Source organism: Mesocricetus auratus, unplaced genomic scaffold (genome assembly GCF_017639785.1).
Source record: "Mesocricetus auratus isolate SY011 unplaced genomic scaffold, BCM_Maur_2.0 Super-Scaffold_6723, whole genome shotgun sequence".
In the NCBI taxonomy this organism is placed as follows: Eukaryota; Metazoa; Chordata; class Mammalia; order Rodentia; family Cricetidae; genus Mesocricetus; species Mesocricetus auratus.
In genome coordinates, this window is record NW_024429183.1 from 1,120,902 (window position 1) to 1,132,416 (window position 11,515).

At 48.0% G+C, this 11,515-nt stretch overlaps 1 long non-coding RNA gene across 1 annotated transcript; it reads left to right on the plus strand.

The window, feature by feature from the left end:
* Window positions 1–5,869: 5,869 nt before the first annotated feature.
* On the plus strand, window positions 5,870–6,913 carry LOC106021390. Its single transcript, XR_001196678.3, has 3 exons — window positions 5,870–6,076; window positions 6,531–6,676; window positions 6,799–6,913. It is a non-coding gene; the product is annotated as an uncharacterized LOC106021390 (long non-coding RNA).
* Window positions 6,914–11,515: the final 4,602 nt, after the last annotated feature.

The window sequence follows — 11,515 nt, forward strand, 5'->3', positions numbered from 1 at the left end:
CCAAGCCTAGTGATGAGCCATTGCAGGACCACCCACTGCTCGTGTTCCCATTCAACAGCCCTGTCACTCATCAGCCCTGTCACTCATTAGCCCTGTCACTCATCAGCCCTGTCACTCATCAGCCCTGCGTCTGCTTTCCCCAATGACGAGACATTTACTTTCAGACCAGCATGACGAGGATGGCTTTGGCAGTTATCACCTGGAAGGAGAGCACTTTCTCTAACACAGAGCAAGCACAGAGCCAGGGGCACAGCCACCCTGTCGAGGCCGCTTTGGGCAGCACCCTGTACAAACAAGAGTCACAGCTGTGGGCAGTGCTGGCTTGTGTTCTCAGTGCCCAGGCTTTCGGCTGCGTGTCTGCCAGCTCCTCCCTGGCCAGACAGAGCCCTGCCAAGGATGCAGTACTGCCAGCAGTATGTCTGGAGGGACATATATGTTTTTGTACAGAAGTGTCACATCCACAGTGGTCACCCAGCATGTACCTGCTGTCCCAGGACTTATGCATTATAGTAGCATCATTAGCATGGCCTGGTCAGCTTCAGGGCATCCTGGGGACTATTTACTTAAGCTGGGAGACTTTCAAAACAAAACAATAACAATAATAAAAATAAAACTAAGCACCTAAAATAGGAAAAAATTCCCACTGAAGGAGCCCCCCTGAGACCAATCTGTATTTATCTTCACACCATTTGACAGATAGAGTAACTGAAATCCAGAAAGGTCCACCAACTTTCTCAGAACCTCACAGCAATCCACAGCAAGGCAGGTTAGACCTCTGCACCTGTTCGTCTGTTTAGAACAGGGCAGGTGTCTGTGCTGCTTTGCAAATATTTGCTGGTGATGTTGATAACATAGGCAGCCTAAGGTCCATCTGTATAGGGAAGAGCTCCTGATGGTGCCCGCAGGCAGGCTCGACTCCATCGTATCTGAAATGCGGATCTGGAAGTCAGCCAGGGAGGTGTTTTATTTGGCCAACATTATGAGTATATTCTAAAGCCTGACCTTCCTTGGGCAGGATGCAACCTCTCCATTCACTGTTCCTCTACCCTCTACAGAAGCCCTTCCTCTGCTGTTCCTGTTCCTGTCTACAGAGCTGGATCAGGACTGCATCAGGGCAGAAGTCAGAACTAGCCTCCTCCATCTTCCCCAAGCTTTCCCTGGTTTTCAAACCCTCTATATAACAAGCATGTACCTGCTTGCTCAGGAGCACAGGTGGGTGGCACAGGACACTGCTGTTGTCACTCCCACTGTCAGACACAAAGCCCAAGGGGTTTTCCAGGAGAACACCTAAGTGTCCACCGGGGGACAATTCCCAAGAGGTCCAGGTGGGAGGGCATCTGCTTGGAGACCAGCTCCCAGCCTAACCAGCCAGGATCTCAGTTTCAGGGAGACCTGGATTCTGGGTCCAGCTGCTCTTGGGACCCAGTTTTCCTTATGTTGAGATATAGGATGGATGGTACATATGCCTTTAAGACCTCCTCCCCAAATGTCTTCCATGGTTGTTCAATACTCATGTATTCCAAACACGTAAACAGAACTGCTGAAGTTCCCAGAGGCAGATTGGAAGTTTGCTACTCCCAGAGCATGACGAGAGGGGCCACAGAACCACCATCTCTAAGGAACTCATTTGAGAAAAGTGAGTTCTCTGACCACCCACTCCCCAGGAATCACTCAAAGATGCTATGTGCAGTGTCCCAGAATATGATTGACCAGTTTTGCCATTTCAAAATTATGTGACCTTGGACAGGTGATCCTGAACCCTAGTACTCTTGTCCAGGGTCAGTGATTTCCAGCCAAGGGCTAAATGCCACCTGTCACCTATTCAATAAATAAGGTTCTATTGGCACTTAACCCCACCTACCAAAATTCCAGTGGCCACCCTGGGTGTGATGTAGGTTGATGGCTCTGGTGCCAGCCTCTGGTGTACATGGTTGTGGTAGTTTACATGCCAAGTGTCCCCTCTAAGTCAGGCATGTCTCCATGGTGCAGAGGCCAATGTGGGAGGGTAGCGCCCTGCGTGATGTGCCCGATGCCCATCTGATCCATCATTGCACAGAAAATTGATTCCACTGATACAAGGTGGCTCTGTGGGAACAGGTACTTGCCAACAAGTTTGACAACCCGAACTGGATCCCTAGGACCCACAAAGTGGAAGGAGAGAGCCAGTTTCTGCAAGCTGTCCTGACTGCTGCATGTACCCTAGAGCATGTACACATTCATAAATAAGTCACTACTTAAATAAATCTCCCTTCACCTCAAGGGCAGACAGCTATGCTGTGTGTCATGACAGTGGGAAGATGGGGGGAGGTCCCAAACCAACCAGCCTCTAACATGCTCGAGGCAGTTTCTCCCTCTTCAGCTGACACCCAATGTCCTCCTCAGATGGAGTTTCAAAAGAGCAACTTCAAGATGAGGATGACATCATGAAACTCAGGCTGGCATAGAGCCTTCTGGGGAAAGCAACCCATGAGCTAGTATTACCATTTGTTCTCTGCCCTGGAGGAAGATATCTAGGCATAGTTATGTCTAATTCCAGGCAGGATGACCATGAGTTTGAGGCCAACCTGGGCTACATAGCAAGACGTTGTCTCAAAAAAAAAATCAATACCAGCAAAGGGGTCAAGTCCAGGACGGGGAAACCAACAGAAACAGCTGAGCTAGCTAATGGGAGCTCACTGAAACAGGAATGACAACCGGGGAACCTGCATAGGACTGAACTAGACCCACTGAATGCAGTGGTGGCTTGGGCAGTCTGCGGGGCCACTGGCAGTGGGGCCAAAATCTATCCCTAATGCATGAATTGACATTTTGGAGCCTATTTCCTATGGAGAGATACCTTGTTCAGCCTAGACACAGTGGGAGGGCCTTGGTCCTGCCTCAATGTGGTGATGGGACAGACTTTCCAGATTCTCCATGAGAAGCCTTACCTTCTCTGAGGAGCAAAAGGGGGGGGTGAGAGGAAGGTAGGGGGAGCAGGAGGAGGGGAGAGAGGGGGAACTGGGATTAGTATGTTTAAAAAAAAAGAAAAGAAATAAAAGCTTTACTGCCAAAAAAAGTTTTCAAAAGAAAAAGAAAATAGATTGGCCTCCTTACCTCCCTTGATAATCTTCCGAGTGAACTCAAATACCCTGGCCTGCCACACCCAGAGCAGACTGAGCAATTTCACTTCCCGGTCCCCTGAGTGGGTGGCACCCGGCACTGCGGTGGAACATTCCGACACCCACACATTGAACGCTTCTGTTCTGGTACAGCTGTGCCGACCCCTGGGAACCTGAGGCCATGGAGCTGGGAAAAGTCTGGCTTTCAGCATGGCCTGGCTGGGGACAGAAGTATGGCCTGGCTGGGGACAGCAGCTCTGCTGTCATGCGTCTGGCTACAGCGGCAGTCCAGAGGTCTCGAACCTTCAGTGGATGACAAACTGCAGAGCCAGCGCCCACAGGCTCCTTGCTGGCCTGTGAGGACGGTGCCTTGCTGGCCTGTGAGGACGGTGCCTTGGTGCCACAGGGGTTCTATACCAGCCCCGGCTCTGTGACACCCTCCTTTGCCACTAAACAGAAAAGGCCGTTCCATTCATGGGGGTGAAAAGGGTACAGATACTTCTGGAAGCACAGCCAGTGTGGTCTGGCAGAGGCAGAGCCTCTAGCAGGTTGTGGCCCTGGTTTTCCTTGTACTTGAAGCCTAAGATGCTTCCAAAAGAGAGTTGTAAAGGCCACAGGTTAGTCTCTGGGAGCAAGGCTGGGTCCTAGTCAAGGTTGGCCTGGACTTGCTGGTGACAAAGTCTGAGACAGCATTGGAGAGGGTGTCCCAGAGGAAGTGGCCTAGCATTGTGTTTTGCTGACAGCAGACTTGTGTCGTTGAGAGAGCTGGAATGACAGAACACACAGTGTCCACGGGCAGCTTGCTTCTGGGGAGAGGAAGACGCAGCAGCTGTCAAGATGGCTGCCTGCACTGGGAAAGGAACAGGAACCTGTAGCTGTTCTCACTGGCAGATGAGAGGCCTGAGGTTCAGAGATGAACACAAGCTGTCCTGGGTAGCTGTACTAGGTAGCCATCTTGGGTAGCCACCTTGGGCCCCAGTATGTGATGCTCCACTGTCTTTTGCTTGAGGCCAGGGGAGCAGGTAAATGAGGGGTGGTGCCTTGTACACAGCATAAGTAGAGTAGGCAGGCCTGAGCTATGCAGTCTACAAGATGTGGGACAAGGGTAGAGCCAGAGGTAGCCAGGGTTCTGAGGCTCAGCACAGGAGCAGTCCTGTGTCCCTTTCCCCAGTGAAGCCTGGGTCAGACTTGAGGCTGATAGATGCTCCTCTTCCTGTAGACTAGCCTGCATCTCTCATGCTACATGGATATCTGGGGAAATGCAGGACAAAAACTGAACTCACATCAAGTTTAACTCATTGTCTCCAGGCCTCATCTCCAGGTCCCCCTGGGAGTCTTTCCTTAGACTAGCTAGCGGGAATACACCTGGGGCCATGGTCCTGCCTACTTTGAAGTTGTCTTTCAGACACTCCTCTGGTCTTCTATGGAGGCCCCATGGCTTCCCCAGGTCCCATAAACAGAGTCCAGGAACTGGCATTCTCTTTTCAAAGAGTGTGGAACCCCACAGAGACCCTGCTGCTCATGATGCAGAAAGAAGAGCTTTGGGCCAGAGCACAGAGGACACCTGCCCTGGCTACAGGGTCACTGTGCTATGTGATCACTAAGCTGCCAGCCTCTGGTGCCTCCAGCCCACTCTCACCTGTGCCCTGGCAGGCCTGGGGCATGTTGCCACTTGGTGAAGAATGTGGTTCTTGGAGAAGGTAGGATGTGACCTTAGGACGCAAGTTAGCATCTTCTAAGAATGGCTTCTCGGAACAGGGGACACTTCTGAGAAAGAGGAGAGAAGGGACAGACACCAGAGCTGGGCTGTACTTGGTCCCCTTGATGATCAGACATCTGGTCTTTTTGTTTGTTCATTTGTTTGTTTGTTTGTTTGAGTCAGGGTTTCTCTGTGTAGCCATGGCTGTCCTGGAACTTGCTTTGTAGACCACGCTGACCTCAAACTCACAGAGATCTGCCTGCCTCTACCTCACAAGTTCTGGGATTAAAGGTGTGCACCACCATTGCCTGGATGTCCTGAGACTCTTGAATAGGAAAATGAACATGGGTTCAGGGAAGTCCTTGTCTACAACTGGCTTGAAGCTAGGGATGCCACCCTCTATCCTTCCCAACACGTCTAGCTTGAGGGGAAAGCTAGAGCTGGCTTTCAATGTCTTCAGAAGAGCTTAGGAATAGCAAGGGGACATTTCAATGGGGACATTTGAAACCCAGCAGCGTTCAGACTTTTCTCCTTATGAACACCCTTAGGTGTCCGTCTACAGAAGCCTCCAGGGTGCCCCCTCTGTCTACCACTCCATCACGCAGACCACTCTCTGCCTTTGATTGGCTCTGTCTGCTGTTCACAGTACTTCCTGCTTTCCTGCCTTCTAGAGGCTGAGGACCTCACTGAAGTTCCCTTTAAGATTCCACTCCACCCAGTGCCATCTCCCCGAGCCCTGTGTTCACATGGCTCTGATGACGGGAAGCACCAGCAAGTGGCACTAGCCAGCACAAGCCACAGGCATTACTACTGTCCTTGGCTCTGTGACTCCGGCTGTGAAGCCCCATCACCATCCTCTGCACGAACAGACCGCATAAACACACACCATGCCCCCAAGCTGAGGGCACCTGTGCACTCAGGGCCCCCAAAAGGACGCACTGGATGACACAGATCAAAATCTTGGTCATGGGCCAAGGAAGTTGGGGCTTCTCTAGAAGGGCTGCGTCAGGGATATGTTTCACTTCCTGGTTTTTTAAAATAATAAGAGTATTTCTTCTCTTAAACATTTCCCTAAGTGTCACCTGTACTTTCTTGTAGGGAAAAGCATCAACAACGAGGCAGCAGGGGGACAGTGACACCAGGCCTAGAGTGCAGGAAAGTCTTGGTGTTGCCATGGAGGCATGTCCAGGGCTACGGACTGTGTCCCAGCTGCAGAGCCATGCCGATGTCTGTCCTGCATCTTCTGAGGACCCTCTGTAGGTGAAGACAGATTACAGAGGTGAGGGGTCCTGAGTGGGGGTACACAGGGCACATCAGAGAAAGTTCCAGAACTCCGGGAAGAATGAAGTATCCAAATAGATTCTGGAGGTCTGTCCAGGGCTTTCCTGCTGGACTGGAGTCAGGGCAGGGCAGCATGGCCGGGGGTGGGGCTGAACTTGGCTCTTTGGATCTAAAGTGCACACAGCAATTGTTCCTCAACAGGATCATTGGGGTATCAGAAACTGAGTCTATGCACCTAAAATGTTTTCTTTTCTTTTTTTTGGTTTTTACGAGACAGGGTTTCTCTGTATTGTTTTGGAGGCTATTGGTCCAGCCCGGCCACGAACTCACAGAGATCTGCCTGCCTCTGCCTCCCGAGTGCTGGGATTAAAGGCGTGTGCCACCACCGCCCGGCCTAAAATGTTTTCTTTAAAGCACGGACAATCCTTTTAAATCTCTCCTTAACTACACAGGAAGAAGCAGGAGAAATGAGGTGCCCTCCCCTAGACGGCTCATCACAAACCCTGTCTCCACATCTTCCTTTTGTGTTCAAACTGTGTTCATGGTGGCTTCTTTCTTCATGTCTCTCAGGGGAGCAGGACACAACCTTCAGATACAGGTCTCCAGGGGAGCCATGGGAAGGTTCAAGATAGGTGTGTGTGTGTGTGTGTGTGTGTGTGTGTGTGTGTGTGTGTGTAGGGGACTGACTTCTGCATGGCCAATACTGTCTTCCTGCTACAGGAGAAGTGCGGCCTGATATGTGACTTCAATCAAAATGATTGATCTCCTCAAACCCTGAAAATATTTCTGTTACTTCTGGAATTTATTGTTCGAATAAATGATATATTTAATGCAATGCTTTAAATGTGACATTTAATCTAAGTTGATGTAAATAATGCTTAATCCTTTTCTTCCTGCCTAGAAGTTAGTGAGATTATTTCTTCATTTTCAATTCCTAAATCTGAATTTTTTGTTTATTTTTCAAGACAGAGTTTCTCTGTGCAACAGCTCTGGCTGTCCTAGAACTTGCTTTATAGACCAGGTTTGCCTCTGCAAAGGGATTGCTGGGATTAAAGACGTGTGCCACACTCTCCCCTACCCCCTCGGACTTTCTGAAATTTTATTGGCTTTTACCAACTGTTTTTAAAAATGGGTTCATTATGCTGTACATTTTCATACATGTGGTAGCATATTTTGTGGTATTGTTTTCTTCTCAGGCCATCAAATTTCACCAGATGAGCAGTTTCACTTTAAATGGAGGGAAGTTTTCCTGAGTTATATCTTAGGTCATTTCTCTGTCCCTCCAGAACATCTGCTGCCTGGGTGGCTGCTGGCTTCTCTGCTTTTTATTTCCTGTGGCCATCTCCACAGGATTCTGTTTTGCATTCTAGCTTAGCTTCAGGTTCACTTGTGAAGCTGCTGGCACTAAGATCTGCCGGCCTCTGTCTCTGGGTACTGGTGTTAAAGCATGTGTCACCACACTCTGCTTGATACCACCTTTAATAGCTTCTTTGAGGTGTGACTGACATGTAACACAGTGCCCATATTTAAAGTGTAGATTCCAGGGCTAGTAAGATGGTTCAGAGGTTAAAAGGTGCTTGTGATACAAGTCTGAGGCTCTGAATTGGATCCCTGGAGCCCACAGTGGAAGGGAAAAACTGACTCTGCACAGTGGCACAAATGCACTCTCTCCCCCCACAACTCCCCCACAATAACAGTAATGTAATAGTAGTCATCACAATAAATAAGTAAATAAATATATAAATAAGCTGAAAATTTAAAGTGTAAATTCAGTCACAAACCCACTGCTGTCATCCGGTCCCTGGCGGAGCCATCCTCGAGGCTCTTTCTCCTGTCACTCTATCCACTGTCCTAACTGTGCTGATTTTCTTCAGTGATGAACAGCGATGTAGGAACGTAAGCCAAATAAACCCTGTCCTCCCCAAGTCACCTTTGGTCATGATGTCTCATCACAGCAATAGAAACCCTAAGACTCTACACATCCTTTCTCTCTCTCCCTCCCTCCCTCTGTACATTCCTGTGCGTAAATGCAGGCGTGTCTACTGTAGCAGCTGTGTGGAGGTTAGAAAACAATCTTAGGTGTCAGCTGCCAGCTGGTGTCCATCCTTGCCCTCCATCTTGTTTGAGGCACGGTTTCTTTGATGCTTTTGCATTGCATACACCAGGCTAGCTAGTCCTTGAGCTGCCGAGGATTCTCCTGTCTATGTGTTGGTTTTTACATGGGTTATGGTGTGTCAAAGTGTCTAGAGAGCCGGGCGTTGGTGGCGCACGCCTTTAATCCCAGCACTCGGGAGGCAGAGGCAGGTGGATCTCTGAGTTTGAGGCCAGGCTGGACCGACAGCCTCCAAAACAGAGAAACCCTGTCTCGTAAAACCAAAAAAAAAAAAAAAGGGTCTAGAGATACCCACCTGTGACTGTTTGGAATCGCCTTTGGCTTTGGTCATTGGGCAATGCTAGCTTCACAAAATCTGTCAGAAATTGTTCCCTCCAATTGCATTTTCTGGAAGAATTTGAGGGCAACTGGAGTTCAGTGTTCCAGAATGTTTGCTAGAATGCCTATGGGATTGGAGATTTCCACAGGTGATACATTCAACCTCCCAGACCGTCATATGGTATGTAGATAGGCCATTTCATCTTGGTTGAGACTTTGTATCTTGTGCTCTGGGGTAATCCACTCACCTTCCCCCAGTTGTGGAGTATCTAAGTGGACGTTGACCAGGGCGTTTCTCTGCTGCCTTTTCATGTCAGCAGGGGCCCTCCCAACTCAGTCCATTAGGCCCTCATCTGTCTTCCAACATTGAGCTTTGCCCAGCTTACAAGAAGTTTATCAGTTTTATAGTAATCTCCTAAATGAACAACTATCACACTGAAATAGACATATAAAGCTAAATGTTTTTGAAAAACCATGGATAAAATTGCTGTGCTCAAGATTGGAGGTGACAAAACATTTACATGCTTCCATCAAGCTTTGACTAATCAAATTAGCAAAAAAAAATTTAGAGGAACTGAGAACTATTGTTAATTAAGTTAAATGCATAAATCCAAATTTAAACTCTATACCCTCCCTTCAGGAAACACCTTATTTTCAAATTCCCTTGTAACAGGACCTGCAATTGTTCACATTTTAGGTGGCTTTGGAAGTTTTAGAAGACCCCTAAAGCAGGGTGAAATGACCAAGCCTGGTTTTCTTAGGACTTGCCCAGTAAGAGTGGCAAAAGACTCATGTCCTGGGAAACTAAGTCTGCCTGGCCAGATGTGGCAGAACCAATCAGGCCACCTTCTCACACCCCAACACACTAAAATCAATGGTTAAAAGTCTGCTACAAACCCTAATTTGGAAGGGAAAACACAATCTGGTTGACTATTTTAATAAAAGGGAAACAAATAATTTAATAACAAGCTATCCAGAAAGAATGCACAGGCATCTAGAACTTTATCTTATACAAACTGTTAAAAGCTGTAGCCCCACACAGTGTCTTTGTCAGATGTGGGAAAAATGGTATCAAAGTGGAAACTAAACCCAAAGTATCAGGCAATGAATACAAGTAAAGCAGGGAAAGCCACCCGGGGCAGAGAGTCATGAAAGAGGCGTGGGGAGATTTCCTGTGAGACAGCGGCCAGCGGTGAACTCGACCAACACTTCTCCTTAATGTAACCTAGAAGAGAAGACCCAAGGACATAAAACGGGAGAATAACACCAGCCTAAAGACCTTCCAGTCATGAGAACGTGCGCCCAACTCTCCTCCAGTGGCTTCTAAGTGTTTTTGAAATACACACGTATTTGTCACCTAAAATAGTATAAAATGCAATACGTATGGTATGTATTTGTATACGTATAGTAGCAAATGAAATACACACATATTTGTCACCTAAAAAGTAATAAAATGCAAACAAGCCAATAAATAAAAAAGAAATAGAACATTCATTTAATTGGATGCCAGCCTCAGGGAATTTGACAATGAAAATTTTCATAATAATCAGAGAGAACTTGTTCCCCAGGCATTTACAAAGATGGGAGAACCCTGGCATCAAAACCAAAGCAATTCATATTTCCAGCTAGGAGACCAGAGAACCCACCCTGCGGAGACTGGAGCCACAGTGGTAAATAGATGCTAGAGGTGGAATTTTATGGAAGACACCCCTCTCCTCCTTCCCCTCCACTTCTCCTCCTTTTCCTCTCCTCTTCTCTTTGCCATGTGGGGAATGGAAACGGGGCTTCACATGTGCAGGGAACGTGTTCTATCACTGAGCTGCAACTCAGTCCTTTCTTAGCTTGCTGTCTATCACCGTGATACACACCATGGCTCAAAGCAGCTTGAGGAGACAGAGTTGTTTCGGCTAACATTTGTAATCCACTTATTTCGGCTAACATTTGTAATCCACCGCGAGGGAAGTCGGAGTTGGAACTCAGGCAGGAAGCCGAGGCAAGAACAGATGCAGAGGCCCTGGAGGAGCACTGCTCACTGGCTCTCTCCCCATGGCTTGCACACCCTTCTTTCTTACAACACAGGACCACCTGCCCAGGGGTGGCACCACCCTCAGTGGGCTGGACCCTCCCACATCAATTATTAGTCAGTAAAATGCTCCACGACTTCCCTGCAGGTCAACCTGACACAAGTTTTCTCAGCTGAGGTTTCTTCCTGTATGACTGTAGATTTGTGTCAGGTTGACAAAAAACAAAAACAAGACTGTTGTCTTTTTGCTTTTCTTTATTTTGAGAGGGTGTCTTGAGAAGTTGCTCAGGCTGGCTTTAAACTCATGATGTAGTCTAAGCTGGCCTTAAACTTTCTATCCTTCTGCCTCCTCCTGAGTAGTTGAGATGACAGGCCTGCCTCAGGCCCTGAAGGACCTTTCATTTGGTACATGGCCATCCAAGGTTTCTTTGGAGGAAAGGTGTGAAGAATGGCCACATTTCCCACCCAGCTTCTCTCAGTGTGTGTTACTGTCCTTTCTAATCTCTCTCTCCAGAGACAGTGCTGGACATTAAGACTTTAAAATTACATTCTTTTGTTTGTGTGTATGTGTGCCTAAAATAGCTCTGAGCAGCTCCTACTCTATCAGGGTCAATGTTCATCCATCAACAGCTTTCTCAAGAGTCCCCTAGCCCAACAGTGTGTGCAGGACCAGAGTTGGCATGGCCCAGAACCTTCCAGAAAGTTATAAACAAGGCTTTAACAGAAATGTACCAAATTTTCAGAAGAAGAAATCCCACAGTTTTGGGCTAACCCAGACGACTGGGTACTTCAGACATCAGTCATGGTACCTCTAGAACCAAGTCATAAATGCAAAGCTTTTCTGGTAAAGTTTCCAAAGAGATATTTTAAATAAGTGTTCCAAGATGTTCATGTGGTTCTGGCATGTTCTCTGAGGTAGGGGAACCCCAGGGGGTCATGGTACACCAGATGAGGCGGTCACAAAGAGTATAGTATGACTCCAC